The sequence below is a fragment of the Eubalaena glacialis genome, chromosome X, assembly GCF_028564815.1.
Source record: "Eubalaena glacialis isolate mEubGla1 chromosome X, mEubGla1.1.hap2.+ XY, whole genome shotgun sequence".
NCBI lineage: Eukaryota > Metazoa > Chordata > Mammalia > Artiodactyla > Balaenidae > Eubalaena > Eubalaena glacialis.
The window spans coordinates 98,544,594-98,567,929 of record NC_083736.1 but is presented as its reverse complement, the minus strand read 5'-3'; the positions used below and the strand labels follow the sequence as shown (position 1 = coordinate 98,567,929).

General features: G+C 40.2%; 1 protein-coding gene across 1 annotated transcript in view; it reads right to left on the bottom strand.

The window, feature by feature from the left end:
- RNF128 (ring finger protein 128) overlaps nt 1-23,336 on the bottom strand; it is a 102,770-nt gene that overhangs the window by 60,339 nt on the left and 19,095 nt on the right. The gene's annotated exons all lie outside the window — the stretch shown is intronic.

Sequence of the window (23,336 nt, the reverse complement as noted above, 5' to 3'; positions counted from 1 at the left end):
TGGGAGGGAGGAAAGGACACTGCGGGATCCGCCTTTTAAAAGGGTAACAGGATGGGCAGGCATTAGAATAGGATCGGAGGCTGTGTGGTCAGGTGTGTCAAGTCGTTGTATGAAAAATGGACAGGCGAGGAACTATGGAATCAGCGAACAGAAACGCTCGTTGGTAGGATTCGAGTCCGTTTTGAATTGCAAGAATATATTTTTCCCTCGTAACGTTTGCCTGCGGGGCATTTCTGGCTTAAGGTGCCAGAATGCGAAAGTACTTCTAAAAAGCGCAGATCTGAAAGGTCTGACTTGCAGTCCAGAGAATTTGGGTAGGTGGGTGGTGCTTAAGCAGGCTATTTACTAATTCTCTAAGGGGGTGGGCCGGAAGAGCGCATTGCCTTTTTTTTTTTTTTAAACTTTTTCCTTTCCTTCTCTAAACAAGCGTCATACCTATGTATTTCCTTCTTACCCTTACCTCATACTAAATATACTGCATCAGATGCCCCTTCTAAAAGTAATCTTAGCCCTCAAAAAAGAATGACCATTTTCATACTCCTCAAAACTAAGCCTCTTTTCTTCCATTTTCCGCAAACCAGACTTACCCAAACAGATATGTCTGCGCCATTCATGACCTTAACTACATAATCTTTCTCCATCTCCCACTAACTAAAAAAGAGCCTGACTCACCTTGACAATTCACTCACAGCACTATTGCGTTAAGATTTCTCCTTACTTTAAGTGTACAATTTTTATCTACCCTGTGAGTTATTACATTTAGTAGGTGCTCAATAAATATGCATGGATTAAACTGAATTAATACTTCTGGTGTCTGACAGTTATGGGTAACTTTTGCCGTTGGGGAAATTACTTCTCTGTGCCACAGTTTCCTCATCATCTGTAAAATGGGGATAATAATAGTACCTACATCATAGAGTAGTCCAGATGATTAAATGAGTTCATACATATAAAACACTTAGAACAGTGCTTAGCAGAGTGTAAAAATTATATCTGTTAAATACTATTATTATTAAACAGATTCAGGGACCCAATACTTTTAAAATAATATTAAGGTTGTTACTTTGAGGTAATAATCAGAGAAAGCAATGTTCAGGATGTTTACTTTTAGCCATTTTTTTCAGTTCAAATAAATATAATTTACTTTATCCAGCCCAACATTTGTTAAATTCCTAATCAATCATTCCACTCCCCTGGCCCAACATTTACTTAATCAATATTATTTGCAAAGATTAAGCATGGGACAATCCTGCACGTGATGCTCTTATGGCTTGAGAGAAACCTAGAGGAAAATTAACACCATAACCAAACAGCACCTAGAATCCAAATAAATGGGCAATTTTGTGAAACATGAATCGTAGGTGTTGAAGGGGACTTTAGAGGTCAAGGGAGGTGTATGGGACCAATAGCATGGCACCCCCAACTACTGATGATGTTAATCTCTTAGATAAAAATTACCTAGGGGAAAATAAAAGGGTAGCATCTGTCATCTAAAGAAATGGTACGGGACTTCCCTGGTGGCGCAGTGGTTAAGAATCCGCCTGCCAATGCAGGGGACACGGGTTCGAGTCCTGGTCTGGGAAGATCCCACATGCCGCAGAGCAACTAAGCCCGTGTGCCACAACTACTGAGCCTGTGCTCTAGAGCCCGCGAGCCACAACTACTGAGCCCACATGCCACAACTACTGAAGCCCACGTGCCTAGAGCCCGTGCTCCGCAACAAGAGAAGCCACCACAATGAGAAGCCCGTGCACTACAACGAAGAGTAGCCCCTGCTCGCTGCAACTAGAGAAAGCCCGCACGCAGCAATGAAGACCCAACATAGCCAAAAATAAATAAATTTATATAAAAAAAAGAAATGGTACAGTTCCAGAAATTGTCTGAAATTGCTGGTGAAGAACACTCAATATTCAATCAATATTACCTGCATGATTGGGACTTCCCTGGCGGTCCAGTGGTTAAGACTCCACACTTCCAGTGCAGGGGGTGTGGGTTTGATCCTTGGTCGGGGAACTAAGATCCCACATGCCGCGCAGTGCGGCAGAAAATATATACATATAAAACCTGCATGACAATCAACTATGTTGTACTTTGAAGAAACAATGTGTTTAAAAGAAAAGAGATCTTTTATAAGGTATTTACAAAAATGAAGTTTGGAGAGACATTTGTTAATATTCATTCTTTCTTAAATATTTATTGCAATCTACTATATGCCAATCATGGGCTAAGCATTGGGTTAAAACAAAATAAGACATTAACTCTGCTCTCAAAAAGCTCATAAGTTACCTTTGATGAGACAAACAAGCTGATAATTGTAATATATATATAGAGAGAGTGCTGATGTATATAGTATAAGAGCTACACTAGAGGTATGCATAGGGCAGTAGTGGGTGTTAGAGAAGAGGAACTAACCCAGACTGGGAAGTAAGAAAAACCTTCCCAGAGGAGGTTACACCTGTGCTGACTTTGAGAGTGTTAACCTTTCTAGACAGAGAACAATACAAGAAAAGGCACTGAGGCATGAAACTGAAAATGTTGAGAAACAACAAGTACTACAGGCTCTATAAACACCAAGTGTTTGGAACCCAGAGTACAAGAGATAAAGTTATAGAGGGACAAAGGGGTCAGTTCTTGAGAGTCCTTTGGGTAAAGCTAAGGAGTTTGGACTTGATCCAAAAGCAAGGAGTAATATAATCAGGGTTTAAGCAGGGAGTACTAAAATCAGATCTGAATTTTAGTGATCATTATGCTTCTCTGTGAATAAAAATTGGAGGAGACAAGAGTAGAAGCAGGGAGCCCAGATAGAGGATTGTTGGCAGTGCTCCAGGTGAGAAATGAAGGTGGCTTGGACTAAATTGGTAGTGGAGATAAAGAGAAATGGACAGATTGGTAATGTATTTTGGATATAGAATCAACAGGACTTGTTTGGAGGATGAATGAGAGGGAAGAGTTAGGGATTGCTCTGAGGCTTTTGGCTTGGAAGACTGAATGGCATTTAATTAGGAGGAGGGTTTTAAATGTGTAGAGTGGGTAGGAGGAGAAATGAGTTCAGTTTAGACAAGTTGAATTCAAGGTACCCATGATGTAACTAGGTAGAACTGTCCAGCAGGCAGTTGGATTTTCTGATTACTGAACACCTACTAAGCGCAAGACACTTGAGAGGTGCAGGTATACAGAGACAAATGAAACAGTCCCTGCCCTCAAGGAGTTCATAGTTTAGTAGGAAAGTCAAAGAGGCAAACACACAATAACAGTATAGTATAATACATGTTATCACTGAGAAGAGTATAGGGTGCTATGGCAACATGGGCGTGGCTCTCTTTATGAACAAATAGAGCTAATCAAGAAAAAAGAAAGTAAGGATATTCAGGCATAGGCAATAGGCAATACATGAGAACACCAGCGAACATTCAGGGAACTAACATTCAATAGTTAAGCATGTCTGGGGGAGCAAAGGGGGAGCCAAGGGGAGTGAAGCAGGTCAAGTGGGTTATGCCAGAACATGAAGAGTTTAGAAACCTATGTTAAAGAGTGTGGGCTCAATGCACATGTGCACACACAGATACATAAAGTAAATATGGCAAAATGATAACAATTGTTGAATCTAGATGGTGGGTATATAGGTGCTCGCTGTAATATTTTTCAACTTTTCTCTATATTTTAAACTTTTTGTAATGATGAGTTTAGATTGTGAATTTATATTGAAATCAGTGGATCAAACAAATGATATTATCAGACCTAGGCTTACATAGATCATCTGGATTGTATGAGGGCAAGACAGGAGGCAGAGAGACTGATAAGGAGGCTAACACCCTCAGCACTATTCTGGAGGTCTAGACCAGTAGTGGAGATGAAGGTATCAGACTATCATAGCTTGGTGACATGAACCATTAAAATCATCCTATGAACTCCCCTTGCTATATGAGTCCCTCCTCACCAAGCAACCTTCTTTTCATCATTTAGCTCCTCCTGTAAATATGCCTACAGGGAGGTAATTCTCTGATCAGCAAACACTAGTATCTGTTCCACTGGAAGTTATACTTCTCATTATAAATTAATCAGTTGGCATTCTGGCTTATATACTGGTCTCGTGAATTTGGTTAATTGTGAGTCAGTCCCCAGGAGCCCAGGCTCTGCTTATACTACCAATCAAATTTCAAAGCTTACAAAGCTAAGAACCAGACTGTAGATCATGACTGCATCAGAGTGCTCCTACTTTATGGAGCCTTGTCTGGGTAACTCTCTGGCTTTCCCTAACCATATCCCTCTGTCTCACTGCGATTTCTCTTCAAACTGCAACAGAGCCTTGCTACTAAGGATGAGATCTGTTGATCGGAAGCATCAGCATTGTCAGCAAGCTCATGAGAAGTGAAGAATCTCAGGTCCCACCCAGACTTGCTGAATCAGAACCTGCCTTTAAACAAGATTCCCAGGTGATTTGTATGCAAATATAAGTTTGAGAAGCCCTGAGTATCCTGAGGGTAGCCAGCACTCAGCCTCTGCTCGAACACTCCCAGTGTCAGAGCTTACTACCTCACAAAGCATCGCATCCTGAGTAGTACTGCGCTTTTCTTATTGGAAGGTTCATGGAAATGCAGTGTGATTTTGCTTCAGTCTTTCCTCTTCCTCCCGCCCAACTCTTCCAACCCCAGGTCCCCAGAGTTTCCATGCTATTCCCCGGCTGTAATGTCACCACTCCACCAGGGCCTTTGCTTTGAGCAGTTTCCTGGTACCAGACTTCACCTTATTCCTGACCCTCAAACCAAATTTACCAGTCCTAAATGTATTCCTTCGGGGCCCTGCTGTCCCTAAGGCTAATAACAGCTATTGTTCATTGAGCATTTACTATGTTCTTTACATGCATTATCTCATTAAATTCTCACAACCATCCATTATTATCCCCATTTTCAGAAGAGGAAACTGGCTCAGAGAGAATTAACAACCCCCTGAGCTCATATAGCTAGTAACAGAATCAGGATTCCAATGCACTTCTGACTCTGAGTATTAATAGCCGATAATGACTCAGTATCTTCCCTCTAGAGAGTGGTATTTGCATTCTAACATTGCCTTATACCCAAGAAGGAAAGTTCATGTGAAATGTTTCTTGCATGCATTTCAGGCACTGTGACCAGTGACAGAGATATATTTGGGCCAGGAGGCTTTTTGAATTCCTCAAATCGTACCACAAAGGCTAGCCTTGCCAAATATTTATATCAGCAACACTGAACTGAAAGCTGCCCTAAGCAGTGCACTATCTAATGATGAACTGGTAAACAGAGCAGCATCCTTCAGAAGCAACAGCAGGGTAGCACCATGGCCAATTAAGTTTCCGATCATACTGAGTTTCTGCAGCGGTGCAGAGATGGGCCATAGTGTTCAGCCTTTAATATGTCTGCAGGAAATGAGACACCACATCTGGCTTCTTACCATTAAATAAATGGTAAAGCACCCTCTGAGACAGCTAGTGTCCTGGCATCAAAGTGATGATGTGGCCACACAGCTGGACAATATAGGTGTAGAGAATGAATGGCAACAAATTTCCACTCGAGGCAGTTGCCCCTTGGATAGCAAGAAGAAGATGACGGTGGTGTGGAGAGAGAGAGCAGCCAAACAAAACAGAACAAAAAGCCCCAAATGTGATGCTGCAGCATACTTTCAAATACTATACTGTTACTTGCAAATGCAGGTAAACCTCAGTCAGCTCAAGTGGGTATACAACCATTAGAAAACGGGATTTTTTTAAACAAAGATTTCATGCACTCGAAGAAAAGACAGAATTTCAGAGAGGGGCTTTACAACAGTAGGTGTGCTATATCTGAAACTAAGAACAGTCTTATACTTGTAACAGAAATAGCTACCATTGAGAACCTGCTAGGGGCCAAATACTTTACACCCATGAGATAAGTATTATATGCTACATCTTACAGAAGAAGCAACGTGTGCTCAGGTTAAGTAACTTGCTGAGGGCACCCATTAGGGAATAACCTAATGATTGGATTAGAATTTGACCCGACATCTTAGTACAAAACTACACTCTTCTCCTTATGCAACATTCCACTCCCTATGACACTACCTTCCAAAGCAGAGGTAGGAAGGAAACATATTTATTGAGAACTTACTATGTGCCAGACACTGTACATGTATTAATTTTATCATTTGATTCTTACAACAAGTAATAAAAGCCCATTATTTTCAGATGAGGAAAATGAGGCTCAGAAAGGTGAAGTATGTTGCCAAAGGTCACACAGCTAGTAAGTGGCAGAGTTGGAATTCACATGGGAGTATATCTGACTCCAAATTCTATACCATTTTCACTCTGCTGTACTACCTCTCCACATACGTAGTGAGGATATTATTGCAAGGTGGAAAGATTCGGTGTTTTTCAACCAGATATGGTAACACATTTAACCTACTAAGAACCCCTCACCAGGGTGCCCTGATTTCTTGCTGAGCAGCCCTGGAAGTCCTAGATAACAGAGATTATGAAAGTACATTTTGTCAAGTGCTTCATCATCATTCATAAATGTCTACATCTTCAGTTGTACACACTCGCTCCCATGCATGTGTGGAGTGGAATGCCTGAACATGTGTTATGTGTGGAAAGGGTGTTTTCTGTCCACTGATGCAAACTGGTACAGAAAGGAATTGTACTGATAAGGATAATGCAGAAAATTTAAGCTGTGTCAAATTGATTGCTATTGAGGGATCAGATTAGCTATCAGTGAGTTTGGGGAGATGATTGAGGGGATCTCAGATTGCTAAAAAGGGATAAGAGTGGGGAAGGGCCCAAGGCATGGGAGGGCAGCAATGGCTCCAGGGGAAAGTTGGGCAGGGGAGGTGCTTGGAGGGAAAGATGGACATGAGTGATTTTTACCCTCGCCTGCAGTATCAGGACAACCTACTTGGGAAATTAATCTGTTCTCATGCAGTCTCCTCTCTCCTTTTTTTTTTTTTAGGTTTCTAGTAAGATGAAGACTTCCAAAGAATTAAATCTGTGTCCACAAGCGATTTATGTATATTAAAAGAAAGAAAAACAATTGCTTGGGGAAAACGGGAAAAAAAATGTTTTTAATGAATTGTGCCCTACAGATATGGCCACATATTTGAGGTTTACTTCCAATCCGTTTGTGCTACTCAGTAGACTAGATCCACAGAACTCCCTCATTCCAGTCTCTGTTGTTATTTTTAACTTTTCCATTGACTGGTTATGTGACACCGAGGAAGTTTCTCTTTCTTCTCTCTCAGCTATAAAATAGGGATAATAATAATGAAAAATTGTGCAGATATATTTTGAACCACTTAGTGTTCCTTCAGATTAAAGCCTACCAAATCAGCTAGTGTAGCTAAAATAAATATCTATGATTTTGCCACTGCCTAGGACAAATGACAGAATCGCTGTAGAAGGGAGTGGGCCTCGCAGGCAAGGATAAGATCAGTTTACTAAATTAGGGAGGGGTTAAGTTCTTTAAAATGCACATGGGCAGTAAGCTTTTTTTTTTTTTAGCCTACAGACAGAATGGGATTCCTTTCTAATAGGAGCCTAATTTGATAATTCCTAGTAAAGCTGGGGCTTCTGAAAAGCAGTTTAAGAATAAACATAGTGGGCTTCCTTGGTGGCGCAGTGGTTAAGAATCCGCTTGCCAATGCAGGGGACACGGGTTCGAGCCCTGGTCCAGGAAGATCCCACATACCGCAGAGCAACTAAGCTCCTGCGCCACAACTACTGAGCCTGCGCTCTAGAGCCCGTGAGCCACAACTACTGAGCCCACGTGCCACAACTACTGAAGTCCGCACGCCTAGAGCCCGTGCTCTGCAACAAGAGAAGCCACAACAATGAGAAGCCCGCGCACTGCAACGAAGAGTAGCCCTCGCTCGCCACAACTAGAGAAAGCCCACGTGCAGCAACGAAGACCCAACGCAGCCAAAAATAAATAAATAAAATAAATAAATAAATAAATTTAATTTAAAAAGAATAAACATAGTTATATTGTAGCACATAATCACAATCACCTACTGAGGCCAAGGTATACTCTTTTTTTTTTTTAAGAGTAGAAACTTTATTTTATTTATTATTTTTTTAAATTTTATTTATTTTTTGGCTGTGTTGGGTCTTTGTTGCTGCGCGTAGGCTTTCTCTAGCTATGGCGAGCGGGGGCTACTCTTCATTGCGGTGCGTGGGCTTCTCATTGCAGTGGCTTCTCTTGTTGCGGAGCACGGGCTCCAGGCGGGTGGGCTTCAGTAGTTGCAGCATGTGGGCTCAGTAGTTGTGGCTCACGGGCTCTAGAGAGCAGGCTCAGTAGCTGTGGCGCACAGGCTTAGTTGCTCTGAGGCATGTGGGATCTTCCCAGACCAGGGATCAAACCTGTGTCCCCTACATTGGCAGGCGGATTCCTAACCACTGTGCCACTCGAGAAGTCCCAAGATTTACTCTTTAGAAGCTAAAGTCAGCCTGAGTGTGGGTAAAGGCAGCCTTTGTATTCCAAGGGGCAAAGTCAAAAATTCACATCTGCCAACTATATGCATTAGGATTAGTTGCTGCTGGCCAGGGCTCAAAATCGATCAAAAACTTGGAGTAAACAAGTATCGGGCAATAAGTGACCAGGTACTAGCACACAGTTGAGACAACTGAAATTAGCTGGCCTCCCACTCATGATTCACGTAGTAATTAAGTTCTGTCACACCAGAATTAGATGTGTCATGGTTATGTTGGTCGCAGGAAACAGGCAAGAGACAAGCAGGCCTTCAACAATAGGGTATTTTATGGGCTTCCCTGGTGGCGCAGTGGTGAAGAATCCGTCTGCCAATGCAGGGGACATGGGTTCGAGCCCTGGTCCGGGAAGATCCCACATGTCGCGGAGCAACTAAGCCCGTGCGCCACAACTACTGAGCCTGCCCTCTAGAGCCCACGAGCCACAACTACTGAAGCCCGCATGCCTAGAGCCCGTGCTCCGGAACAACAGAAGCCACCACAATGAGAGGCCTGCGCACCACAAGGAAGAGTAGCCCCCACTGTCTGCAACTAGAGGAAGCCCACACGCAGCAATGAAGACCCAATGCAGCCAAAAATAAAAATAAATAAAATAAATAAATTTTAAAAAAACAAAAAACAAACAAAAAAACCCAAAAGGGTATTTTATGGTTACAAAAATTACTTTGGTTTGACTTCACCACAAATCATGCAGTATAAAGTATGGGAACTTTAATGAGGAAAAACACTAATGGAATCATCAAAAGGAAAAAATGTCCAGATCCATTGAACCACAGCACACTCAGGAATCCATAAAATCACTTCTCCCTTAGCTGCCAAACTTCCAATTAGCAGAGGGTGGGTATACTCTTTTCTAAGTTGTCTCTATGTAACTTTGTGTGCAGATAGGATCAGTATACTTCAGGTCCTTCCGAGCAAACTAGTTTGGACACAGAAGTCAACAACTGCTTAATGTTCTAGATGCTGTCAGCTCTGGAGCCACAGAAAGCCTTTTAGCAAAGGCAATGAAGTGGCTCAGCAATGTTTGCTTTTTGTGGGGGGGAAAAAAGAGAGAGGGAGCAGACATTGAAAGCCTGAAGCTCCTGTTTGTCTGAAGAAGAGGTTCGTCAACTTTACCTTCAATAATCCCACCAGTTCATTAAATGTCTTCGTTTTGCTGAGGCGGTTGATGGTTGAGGTATTTAGAGACCCGATGAGAGCATGTGTTTGGGCCTTACAAGGTGTTTAGGGCTCAACACCCTGCTGGTTTTAGGACCTTCTGTTTGTTTGGATTCAAGGCAGGATGAAAACTTTTCAGCACACACATTCCAAGAACCAGGCTGTCTTATATCGGTGCCTTCAGTTATGCCCCTCATAAGGCATTTTCAGCAGAGGTTTTCAAGTTCCGAGACAGATGGAACAGTCAATTGCTTAAGGGTAGTATACTGGAACAAAGTAGATTTATAACGCCTGCTCTTATCCAGCCTTTTTTTTTTAACAGAATCTTAGCCCTGTCACTGCAAGCTGTGTTATGTAGCAGTGAACAAGCAAAGAAGAAACAGACTTTCTGGGAAAAAAATGTGCTAGACTATCCCACCTGATAACTGCAGTCAGTATTTGAATTTAGGCAAAAAAAATTTTTTTACTAACCTCGACCCTCTGGGCCGTCTGACATACAAAATGATAAGCAATAAGCATCACTGGGCATACAGGACTTATAATTTTCTCTTTTGGAGTTTCGGTGATTTAAAAGAAAATTCACACATTCTCTAATTTATTCATTAGAATAATAAACATTTTTTAGAGCTTCTGATATCTACAAAGTCTTATGATAGTTGCAACAAGGTCCCTCCATTTAGTATCTTAGTCTACTGGGGGTAAATTGTACCAAGGAAAATTTTGTGAGCCCTCTCTTTGTTTTTGCCTATGTGAATCTAGATTATAAGCAATACAAGCTTTAGTTGAAAGCCTAGTCTAATCTCAATTGCCTACTAATGGGGAAGAGAAGTGATATTAATTTTCTCTCAGATTATTGCAAATAGCCTTCTAATTGATTTCCCTGCTTTTAGTCTCTCCCTCACTCCAAGTCATCCTTCATATTACTGCCATTTATACTTTCGAAAACATAGCTATGATTATGTCATTTCTCACTGTATGTTGAACAGAATAGAGATTTCTAAGCTTGGATGGCTAGGATCTCAACAATCTAGGTCCATCTGACCACTGTCTCCTTTATACCTCCACTGTGTCTGACATATATGTGTATTATATATAGTATCTTCCATGCTGTGCTGCATTTATTTACTTACATATCTCCTCCGTCAGAGACTGAGTTCCTTGAGAGGAGGGACCATGTATTTTTCTTCTTTGTAGCCCCTGCTCTTAGCCTGGCACATTAGAGTACATTTGAAAAACAGTAAGTGGACGGCAAGAACTGGAGGGCAGGCTGGTTAGTTTGCTGGCTAGCTGGTATGAATTTTTTTCTACTGTGTTTGTTAAGGTATAATTTACATACAATAAACTTCTATTTTTAGTGTACAGTTCCATAAATTTTGACAAATATTCAATGTATAGTCATGTAGCCACTACCACAATCAAGATATAGAATAGTTTCATCACCCCCAAAATTCCACACACTATGCCTTTATAGTCAAAGCCCCCCGCCTCCTTAACCCTTGGCAACCCTTCATCTGTTTTCTGCCCCTATGGTTTTGCCTTTTCTAGCATATCATATAAATGGAATCACTCAGTATGTAGTTTTTTTGTGTCTGACTTCTTTCACTTAGTAAAATGCATTTGAGATTCATCTATGTTATTGCAATGGCAGGGCATTTAAACAAAAGAGTGGTCAGAGAGGTGGGTGCTGGGAAGGGGTACAAAGTCCTGTGTGAGTATAGAGGCGGGAATGTTTGCTTTTGACTTAAGAAATTAGGGGAGATTTCATGGAGAAAGCAACGTCTGTCTGAGCAGGGCCTTGAGGGATAGGTGGGATTTTTATAGGTACCAATGGTGAGAGAAGATATTTCAGTAAAGGATATAGCAGAAACAAAAGCTCAGAGTCAGGAAAGAGCAGAGGGGATTTAGGAAACATTATTTCAGTTTGTTGAGAGCACAAGAGGAGGAGTAGCAGGAGATAGGGCAGAAAAGGTAGGTTAGGGTTTTGTTGACCTTGAAAAGGTATTTAGGAATTTGGTCTTGATTTATTAGGCAGTGGATAGTCATTGCAGGTTTTTGATTCAAGCTCTTCTTGGAGGAGAGTAATAGTTCTGCCCGCAGGTAATTCTGTTACCCTGCCTGCGCTGAAGTAGACGGCTCTCTCTCTGGGTGAGTATACAACTATGACCCGTAAAACAAGGCCACAAATGATATTTAAATATATCAAAAGCATATCAAGGATATAAAATATCTGCACTACTGGTACTCGCTAGAAAACGTGTTCATGAAATGACAGAATCTAATACTTACCAAAAGCTCTCTTATCTCTTCATTCATTTGTACTCTCTCAATTCTCTCTACAGTCAAGTTATCAAAAAGCCAAGCATTGTTCCTGGATTCTATTTTCCAGATTCTCCACAGAAACACCTTCACTGGGTTAAGTAAGAATTAATGTTATGGCTCTGTCCTAGCAGATAGCCAATTAAAAAATCCTGGTTGAACAGCATTTCTTTCTTTTGTAAAACTTTGTTATCCACTGATATTACTCAAATTCCTATGTAAAAAGAACCCATTCCTATTTGGGATGCTTTTTTTTTCTGGGACAAGAACAGACATTTCACCAAAGAGAATAGTATACACATGGTAGATAAGCACATGAAAAGATGTTCAACATTATTAGCCGTTAGGGAAATGTTAATTAAAACCACAATGTGATATCACTGCACACCTATCAGAATGGCTAAAAAAAAAAAAAGTGATCACACCAAATGATGGTGACAATGTGGAGAAACTGGATCACACACACATACACTGTTGGTGAGAAATGTAAAATGGTATAGCCAATTTGGAAAACAGTCTGTCAGTTTCTTATAAAACTAAACATGTAACTACCATATGACTCAGCAATATCAGTCATGGACCTCTATCTTAGATAAATGAAAAATTATATTCACTAAAACATATATATATATGAATGTTTATAGCAGCTTCATTCATAATTGCCAAAAACTGGAAACAGCCCAAATGTTCTTCAGTAGGTGAATGGTTAACAAATTGTGATACATCCATACCATGGAATATTACTCAGCAGTGAAAAGGAATGAACTATGAATATATGCAACGATCTGGATGAATCTCCAGAGAATTTTACTGAGTGAAAAAAGCCAATCCCCCAAAATTACATACAGTATGATCCCATTTATATAACATTTTTGAGATGAAAAACTGTAGTAATGAAGAACAGATTAGTGGTTGCGCAGAGTCAAGGAGAGGGTATGGGGTGGAGTTGTGTGTCACTATAAAAGGCCCACATGAGGGAACAATGTGGTGATGGAACTGTTCTGAATCTTGACTGTGGTGGTGATCGCATGAACCTAAACATGTAATAAAATTGCATAACGACTCCCCTGGTGGTGCAGTGGTTAAGAATCCACCTGCTGGGACTTCCCTGGTGGCACAGTGGTTAAGAATCCACCTGCCAGGGCTTCCCTGGTGGCGCAGTGGTTGAGAATCTGCCTGCCAATGCAGGGGACACGGGTTCGAGCCCTGGTCTGGGAGGATCCCGCATGGCGCGGAGCAACTAGGCCCGTGAGCCACAACTACTGAGCCTGTGCGTCTGGAGCCTGTGCTCTGCAACAAGAGAGGCCGCGATAGTGAGAGGCCCGTGCACCGCGATGAAGAGTGGCCCCCGCTTGCCGCAACTAGAGAAAGCCCTCACACAGAAACGAAGACCCAACACAGTCAAAAATAAATAAATAAATAAATAAAGACAAAAAACCAAAATGGTTCTTTAAAAAAAAAAAAAAAGAATCCACTTGCCAATGCAGGGGACACAGGTTCGATCCCTGGTCCGGGAAGATCCCACATGCCGTGGAGCAACTAAGTCCGTGTGCCACAACTTCTGAGCCTGTGCTCTAGAGCCCATGTTCCACAACAAGTGAAGCCACCGCAGTGAGAAGCGCACGCACCGCAACGAAGAGTAGCCCCCGCTCGCCGCAACTAGAGAAAGCCCGCGTGCAGCAATGAAGACCCAACACAGCCATAAATAAATAAATAAATAAATAAATAAATAAATAAAAACAAAAAACAAAAATGGTTCTTTAAAAAAAAAAAAAAAGAATCCACTTGCCAATGCAGGGGACACAGGTTCGATCCCTGGTCCGGGAAGATCCCACATGCCGTGGAGCAACTAAGCCCATACGCCACAACTACTGAGCCTGCACTCTAGAGCCCTCGAGCCACAACTACTGAAGCCCATGCGCCTAGAGCCCGTGCTCCACAACAAGAGAAGCCACTGCAATGAGAAGCCCACGCACCGCAAACAAGAGTAGCCCCCGCTCGCCGCAACTAGAGAAAGCCCACGCGCCGCAACTAGAGGAAGCCCACGCACAGCAATGAAGACCCAACGCAGCCAAAAATAAAAAATAAGTAAATAAATAAGCAAATAAAAAAGAATACTTCAGCTGCATAAAGACCTTGTATGACCTATCTGTGCATCTCCGAGGACCCCAGCCTAAGAACCCCCTCTTTAGATGGATTCTATTTTATCCATAAATGTCTTATTTTTTGTATTGGATTTAACCAAGGGACTAATTGAAATCCCCTTGAATTACGTAGGCTACAGAAACTAAATTTTTAACCATTTCAATTATTAAATATAATGATGGAAGAAGACAGGGCTGGCACTTGCAAATAGGAAGAATTGTTTCAAGTGCATAAAGTAATTTTGGAAGAGAACATAGATACAGATGAATAGATATTAGAACATATTCAAGAGTCAGGCTTACCTACATAATACCAAAACAATTGTTTAAAAGTGGAACATTCAGTTGCCTTGTTCAACTAGTGTCTTTTATTTATTTTGGTATCATGTAAACATATATGATGCTAACTGTGGCAAAGGGTTATTAAAATAGAAAGAGGGGGAAGAGCAAGAGTTTAAATGCTGTGATGGGAAAATAAACAGCTGAGTTGAGTAACATTTTAGATGTGTAGGCAGAAAAAAGGTGGAGAAAAATGTAAGGGAACTGATGTCTTGCAATAAGCAACTTTCTAGTTCATTGCAGTTTGTCAAGTATTTAGGAATAGAAGGCATTCATGCTTAAAGTAGTAGTCATTTACCAAAGCTCTGATGATCTTTCTCTTATTAGAAGAATTATATTCTTAAAATGTAAACAATATTCTTGCCTTCCTGGCTTTCTCCTTCAGATATTGAAATCCACTTTTTTATTTTTTGAGTTGAATTTCATTTTCCACCTAAAGCTAGGTACACACCAGAATTATTATACTGAAGGTGTAGTTTTCTCAGGGTCATTGTTTATTAGTCCCCTAAGAAAGGAGTCAGATCTCAGTTATAGATACTAGTAGATGGGAAGCAGTGATGTAGATAATACAAAAGAGCAGATTATCAAAGACACTTGGAGTTGGCTTTGAAATGCATTTTTCAGCACATTTTCATCTTATGTTTTATGCAGGTGTTCCCTTCAGACCCATAAGAGGTGACTCTGAAGTAGTTTGAGTGATCAAAGAAAGTTAGCCTGAGATTTAAACACTGCCAGTGGACTAGCTGCGTGCAGGTAATTAAATTAGTGGCATAACTTAGCATATTTATATTCTGTATATCACCTTACTCCCATAAGCATGTAACCACTAAAGAGGATCTATGAACTCACTGGTTTTATTCATTCTGGGAATTTATTCACATCTTCAAGGTGCTTGGTTTTAAAGTAATCAATTAGATTGATTTTTGTTCTATTTAAATCTATTTGGCTGAACTTGACTGAGTATCTTGGTGTTCTCTTAATTGAAAGAGTTGCCATATGATGTCAGAAGACATTGGAAATTTTACTTCAGATGCCAATATAGCATGTTACTGTTTAAATATCCTTGAGACAAGTACCAAGGTGTTCAGTCATAAAAATGCTCAACGTGCCCTCTGCTGGGCCTTCCTTTTATAAGATTGGAATTGAAAAATGCTGTGTCATCAGGTTGTACAGTGGGTTGAGAAAAGGAATTCCCCTGTAATGATCACATGCAATGAATAAACCCTAAATACAGATTCATGAGTCTTTCTGGCACGGATAAGTCTGGCTCACTTAGCTGGTTTCAAAAGGAAGATTTAAAGTGTTATCTAGGGCTTCCCTGGTGGCACAGTGGTTGGGAATCCGCCTGCCAATGCAGGGGACACGGGTTTGAGCCCGGGTCCGGGAAGATCCCACATGCCGCAAAGCAACTAAGCCCGTGCGCCACAACTACTGAGCCCGCTCTCTAGAGTATTCGAGCCACAGCTACTGAGCCCATGTGCCACAACTACTGAAGCCTACGTGCCTAGAGGCCGTGCTCTGCAACAAGAAAAGCCACCACAATGAGAAGCCCGCACACCACAAGGAAGACCCAACGTAGCCAAAAATAAATAAATAAAATAAAATAAAATAAAATAAAATGCTATCTAGACCCAAAGAAATGAAAACTTTGTTATGCACCTGAGAATTCCCCTGTGTTTTATGAAGCAAGATAATCTTATTGTCAGGTATTCGCTGCATAAATATGTAAACTAACTAAATAACTCTATCATTATTATATTTTATGTAATTATTACATTATTATACAAACCAACTAAATCATTCTGCCACAAGAGGATACCTGTGAAGAGGTGGATTTTAATTCAAGATTTTTGCAGGGTTTGCAAAGATGCATTTCTACCTACCTCCTGCCCTGCCCCTATCCCAAAGGTTTTGTCTGAGACCAAATCCTATGAATCAGCAGGTGTTCCTATAAATTAAGCAGGTGTTTTGCTTATGGAGAAGAATGGGGATTTAGGTTCAGTGTTTTCTTCAGCAAAAATTATTTTTATATTTTTGTTGGATCAAAATATTTTCTTAACATCCTCTATGGCAGCGGTCCCCAACCTTTTTGGCACGATGGACCGGTTTCATGGAAGACAATTTTTCCATGGACTGGACAGGGGTGGGTGCTTCAGGCGGTAATGCGAGCAATGGGGAGGGATGGGGAGCGGCAAATGAAGCTTCCCTCGCTCGCCCGCCTCCCGCCTCCTGCTGTGTGGCCCGGTTCCTAACAATCCATGGACCATCCAGCAAGTATCTTCCCCACAACTTCCTTACAGTCAAATGGGGGTGTACACAGTTCAGCTGCATAAATTGTACACATAGCCACATTTTACTTGACCACATGTTCCTGCTTATAGCTTCAGAAGAAGCAAATCATGAAACTCGACAAAATCTAGAGACTATTGTTTGTACTCTTCCTAGTGCCAACTGGCGCTCAAAAAATAGAACTGGCCAGAATATAGCTGGCTATTTTCTTTATGAATTTCTCCCTAAGGCGCCAAGATCAGCTTTCATATCCCTGGGAGTCAAAAAGGTTTTCATTTTTATCAAACTGAAAATTCTTCTGGACTCATTTAAGTCAATGCCTTCAATGAAATTACTGTTCTCTGAGTTTTATGCAATTGCTTACACCATTAACAAAATAAAATAACAACAGGTGCAAAAGTAATGATTGGAGCACTAGAGATTTGTCTTGTGGTATATATTAGTCTTCCCTGCTTTCCTTTTGTTATGAATGTTAGTGGTATGTCAAAGACAAGGGTGAAACTGACTCAAGGACAGGAAAACAAACATATTAAAGGAATTTAGATTATCTATTTTTCCATATTTCAGTAGAACATGGTACTTTACTGTTTAGCCTTTCAGAAATCAGAATACTACGATCTATGCAGTAATTAAATTTATCTGAAGGTAAATTTAGGACAATAGGGGTTTTGTTTGTTTTTTTGTTTTTGCCCTTTTGTTCGGCTGAAGGCAAAGAAGACTTGAATTACCCTTCTACTCTGAGTAATATTTTCTTTCTCTAAAGTGCAAATAGGGTATGTGATATGAGAAGATATTTTAAAAATATATACTATCTCCAAGATCTTACTGTAAGGAAATGGAAATATTCCCATACGAAGTTATAGCATAAAAAATGTCCCAAATAAATGTCAGAAAAAAACCCCACAAAACACCACAACTGCATGTTTTTAAAATGTAATTACAGGTTAAGAGCACAGGTCCATTAAATGGAAGCCTAAAGGACCAGATTTGTAAGGTATTACTGCTTGAAGGAGACGCATCTTGTATTTACCACTTTACTAACATTTTAAGTGTTCACAGAGTGAGGATTAATGGGCTGTGGACATCAATTTTTTTCAGAGACGTATTAATAGGACATCCAATAGTTTAAACAATTTTCACAAATGAACAATGTGGATATTCTTTTAGATTTAACTTTTTTCATTGCCAGAAGTACAGTCCAAGCATGCAGAATAAAGAAAATAGAACTTTACTTTCATTATGAAATTATTTTGCAAGTAGAGTAAAACTTTACTAAATCAGACTTGCTTGAAGCTGGCAAGCTCTATAATTGGAATTATAGAATATAGTAATATTTCATTATTTTGGAGAAGGGCTAGGACTTATTCTATGATGAAAGGAAGTTTATGGTGTATATTAGTTCTGCACTGGGAACAGTTACCTTGTACAAGAAAACCAATTTTTCTAGTGCCTTAGAAAGCATCATTTACATAAAAGCAATTAGACTATTAATTAAAGTCATTTTCATTGTTCTTTGAAGCAGTTTCTATATTTCATTAGCTTTGATTACATTACTGTATATGTCTGAAAAATACTCTTTCAAATGCCCTTCCAGAATTCAGTGATCTCCTGTCACACAAGCCTTCCTCTTAAAATTTTAACAAAATGCAAAATGCAGCTTTATTATTTTCAAGTAATACAATAACACAAATGAATTGGTACTAAAATCATGCCAAAGAGAAGCACTGCTGGAGATCCTTTAATGAATAGGCAAAGATTGTTTGCAGGAAAATAGTTGCTTTTATGTACTGCATAATAAGAGTTTCTATTCTCTGAAGGCAGTTAATCATCTCCCCACTTGTCTAAATGCCAACCTTACATTTTTAACTTAGATTAAACACTGGTGAGAATTAATGAGGTTTTTCTTACACTCTACCCAAATTCACATAGTATGATGCAGATCACTACATCTACAATAACTTATATAAAGAAGTGAAAGAGTGATTTTAATTCCACGATATTGTGCAGTGAAACAAGACCTGAACTGGAATCTGGATCCTTCACTCTATGACCCCGTGTGGGTGTAAGCACTCTGTGTAGGTGTATGAATCGCTGGTGGTAATCTAGGCAGTTCCTATTGCCGGACCTTTACATAGAAGCAGCCTAACAAAGAAGTCATGTCCCCGACTGCCAGCTGAAGGTGACAGGGAGAGGCGATGGAGATAAAAAGAACATGTTAATAGCCAGCAAGGCTGTCATTAAGTTGAGGAACCCCAACATTTCTGGTGTTACCACACTCCGTTGGCTGTAGATAGAATTGTGAAGTAGGTATTATTTGTTTGGGAGAGCATATACTTCCCTTTTCAGCCACATTCATTCATTCATTCATTAGCGAGGGCCTAGTGTTAGTCAGTCACTGAGCTAAGTGTTATGTATACTGAGATGAACGAAACAAGATTCCTGGATCTCCAACAGTCTAGTACTGCTTCCAGGTCACACTTCATCCTATCTGCAATTTTGCACTCAAGTCACTATCAATGAATTAATCCTTGCTATGGTATCAGTTGTTAAGGTTAAGATATCACCATTCCCAGGACCATGTGTCTTTCAAACAGGGACTCAAAGACCTTATAGCTTTTAAAACCCAAAGGAATGCTGCTTCACTGATGGACAAAATTTCAGAGAATATATCATAGGGAGGAAGATATTGCCAGACCAAACACAGCACATCACACAGGTGATTGGCTCCCAATTCCTTCTCCAAGACACAAAAAGTGAAGTTATTCTCAAAAAGCAAAGGGAATGCCCCCTCCCCATCAACAGAAAAAAAAAAGATTTTAGTGGTAAGGAACATTGAAATTCAAAATCTACCACTAGTAAGAAAGCCAAAAAGTCAATACCACTGACCGAGAATTGAATGGAATGATATAAAGTAAATAGAAGACAACTTCACTTAGTTGTCTAATGTCCTATATTGTTCAAGAGGGCACAACAAGGAACAATGTATGAAAGTTAGAGGGAGGCACATTTTTGGTGTGGTTTGAAAGATAACTTTCTAAAAACTTAAGCTCTCCAGCAATGAACTGAATGGCCTTGTGAGATGAGTTCTCCATCACTGAAAGTGCTCAAGCAGTAAATGAATGGCTACCAGACAGGGTTTTAGTTGAAGGGACTCCTGAAGTACATGGAAGATTTATATTCTTTTATGTTTAGTCTATGAATCTATTGCTCTATGTTTTTTTTTTGCTCTATGTTAATTGGGAATCCAGGAAAGACAAAAATGAATACATAAGAATACATAAAAATGGGCAAAAAAGCAAATTAACATGACCTAAACTATGTTTATTAGTGTCGAATAGGTACCAAGTAACGAGAGATCAGGGTAAATTGTTAGTCAAGAAAGGCTTCTAACAGGACATAAACTTTGCCCAAGATGTTAAAGTGAGAAAAAATTGGATAGGCAAAGAGAGGTAATAAATCAAGAAGTGGAATTACTTCGTCATCCTCATCCTACTACTACCATTTTTTGAGTGTCTACAACAGAATAAGCACCATGCTAAGCGTTTTCTTTACATGTGTTATCTTATTCAATCCTCACAACCACTCTATAAGGTAGTACTATAGTATTCCCATTTTACAGATGAGATGACTAAGATGAGAAGACTGGAATTCAGAGAAGTTAAATAACCTATTCAAGATCACACAGCTAGTAAACAAATAGTAGATATGGTATTCAAATCCAGATCTGTCTCCCTACAAAGCCCATGCCCTAAATCACTACGACATGCCACTGCTTCTCATAGAACGCCCGTTGTATTCTTGAAGGCTGAGAGAGAGCTATGAAATGTAAAACTTGGGAAGACAGGACAAATAGTTGGCCCTCAGCAAATATTTGTTGAATAAATAAGTAAATCCTTGATCTTTAGATGAAAAAAAAAACCCACATTTTTATGTCTTCTTCTATACCCATGTTAGAAAACCCAATTGTCAGCCAGAGCTTGCTCTCCCTAGGAGCTTACCTCTTAGTCACTGCAGAGCTATCCCTAGGCCCAGGCTATGGGTATGTAAACAAGAACAAATAGCACCCAAGGGTTTTATGCCCTATTGTTTAACCTCACCCCTGTATCCCAGGTGAGGGAGATGTCATGTGATAATATGCATCAGGTTAGAGCCCTAGTATTTCTCTTTAGGCCTTCTTTAAGCTTCTCTTGTTCAGCCAAAGGGCTACAGTTTTCAGGGGAGAAAGGATGTGTTCTTTGTGAAATGGTCAGAGAAACCACACATCTTCCTTCAGCCGAAATGCAACTTACCCCTCTCTCCATCTGACTTCTGTTCCAAGAATTCTCCTCAAAGCCCTTTGGTAAATACGGCCTTTTTGCATATCCTGGCATTTTACAAGACTAATTTTCGAAGAACATTTGCCTGTATGGTCGGAATGGTACTAAATTTCTCAGAATTAACCACTGTGGCCTCCAACTGCAGCTGACCTTACCATACATAAGTTACTGAGCATTTAGATGCTGGTTATATCCTGTATGAGGTTAATAAAAATAATCAGTGGAAAAATTAATTTGACAAATGGTTATTTGGTCCATGTAGGCATTTTTTAGAGGTAAAATAATGTCAGACCTCCTATGTGACTGATTCTACACTCCTCCTCCTCAGCCTCCGTCACTGAATTGACTGCTTGAGGAGAAGAACTCAATTTACATTTCCATTTAAAAGCTAAAAATATACACAAGTAAATGTAGATTGGATTTAATTCAATTCTGGAATGGGGGGCATACAGACATTTAATCATTGCAATTTTGAAATCCTAAGGCCTTGACTAGGTTTCTACCAGTTTTTACTAAAAGCATTAGTCATAACAAACAGATCATTTCCCAGAACGTTTGATTTATTAAAATGGCCCCAAAGAATTTTGTCATGAGCTCATTCGTTATAAGGATTTCATATTTTCATGAAATATCCTCCAGATACCTATGTAACACTTAATTCAAGCCCCAACTTGCACCTGACTTAAGACTTTAAAGAAATTCCATTTGGAACCTTAAGGCTGGTTAGTTTTACTTTTGGGTCATTCAGCACCTATTACCTTCAGTGTACTCCCCCTCCCTGCCCAAACATTAACATGCCCCTCTTTCACCCTTGTAATCTACAGCCACAGCTCTAGGACCCCACTGATCTAAATTCTTTCATATTTTCATCTCTACCCTATTCAGCTCTGCCCTTCTCAACTCCTTCAAGAGTGCCTGCTCTCTTGTGAATAATTCTCTTATGTTTTATATAGACTGCAAGCCTTCTACACTGGTAACCCAAGTCCTCTATTTGTCTGAGACACTTTTACCTTCACACTAATGCTTCCTGCTCTCACATTCATGTCATCCTTAGTTATTGCCCCAAATGGAAGCTAATATGTTTAATCTTCATTTCTGTGCTCCCCTCTCTGTACTGTTCATTACTTTCTTCTTCCACTGCTCTTTCCCCCGAGTTTCCACTGTGTCTTCTAGATCTCTGGTTACATGACACATGCCTAACTGGTAAATTTCCCTCATTTCCTCTTCACTGAGGGTTACACTAAAGCTTATGATATTTCCTTATGGTCCCTGACCCATCTTACCCCTGAGGACACCACTTCTCCTTCAGTTACTTTTAGTAGAGGCAGCTCATCCTTCTGTATCCTACATACTTCAGGGCTATAAGGGGTCTCCTCACTCCCAAATGGTTGTCTCCAGACTACTTTTCCCCCACCGTCATGAGTAAAACCCATTTTTTGGAGACTCATGGCAGTCAAGAGACTCATGGCACTTGGTTTTACCACCTTCTATTCCTTCCCTCCCTGTTTTTGGTCATGGACCAGTCTCCCAGTCATTCCACCACATATATGAAGACTCTGTCATTTGGATCACAGGCATTCTCTCCACCCTAAGTTCTTCCGTCATCCAACACTCTGACCTCATTGTGATTCAACTTCAGGGACATTTGTCTCTATTCCAGTGTAGTCACCCCACTGCCATGACCAGACTCTGGACATTATTATCATCCTGATCTGCTCAACTTCTGAAATCGTAACAGAAATACTCCACTTTCTGATTGCCTACTCTGTAGCTCTCCCTTTTATACTCCCACTACTGATCTTTCAGTTCTCTGTTATAATCATCTATAACTTTAACATCCACGTTGATGACCTTCCCAACACTATGACCTCATAATTTCTTAACCTCTTCAGCTCCAATAATCTTAACACTTCTATTAATAGTGCTTTTTATATTCTGCCTTCTACTAGTTGTATAAATATCGGTTCTCCCTACTACATTTTCCTTCTTGAGGGCAATGATCGTGTTTTGGTACCATTTTTGTATGGTGCCTTGCATAGTGTATGCTCACCAGAAAGGTATTATAGTATTGTGTACTGATTAAAAGCACAGATTCTGGAGTCAGGGTATAGAGGTATAAAGTTCAAACCCTAGTTTTGCAATCTACTAGCTGTATGACCATGAGGGGAAGTTAACCAATGTTTCTATGCCTCAGTTTCCATATATATATAAAATGGGGATACTAACACTTTGTACCTCATGGATTGTTGAAGTGATTAATTACAGTTAGAAGAATGTGCAGCACAC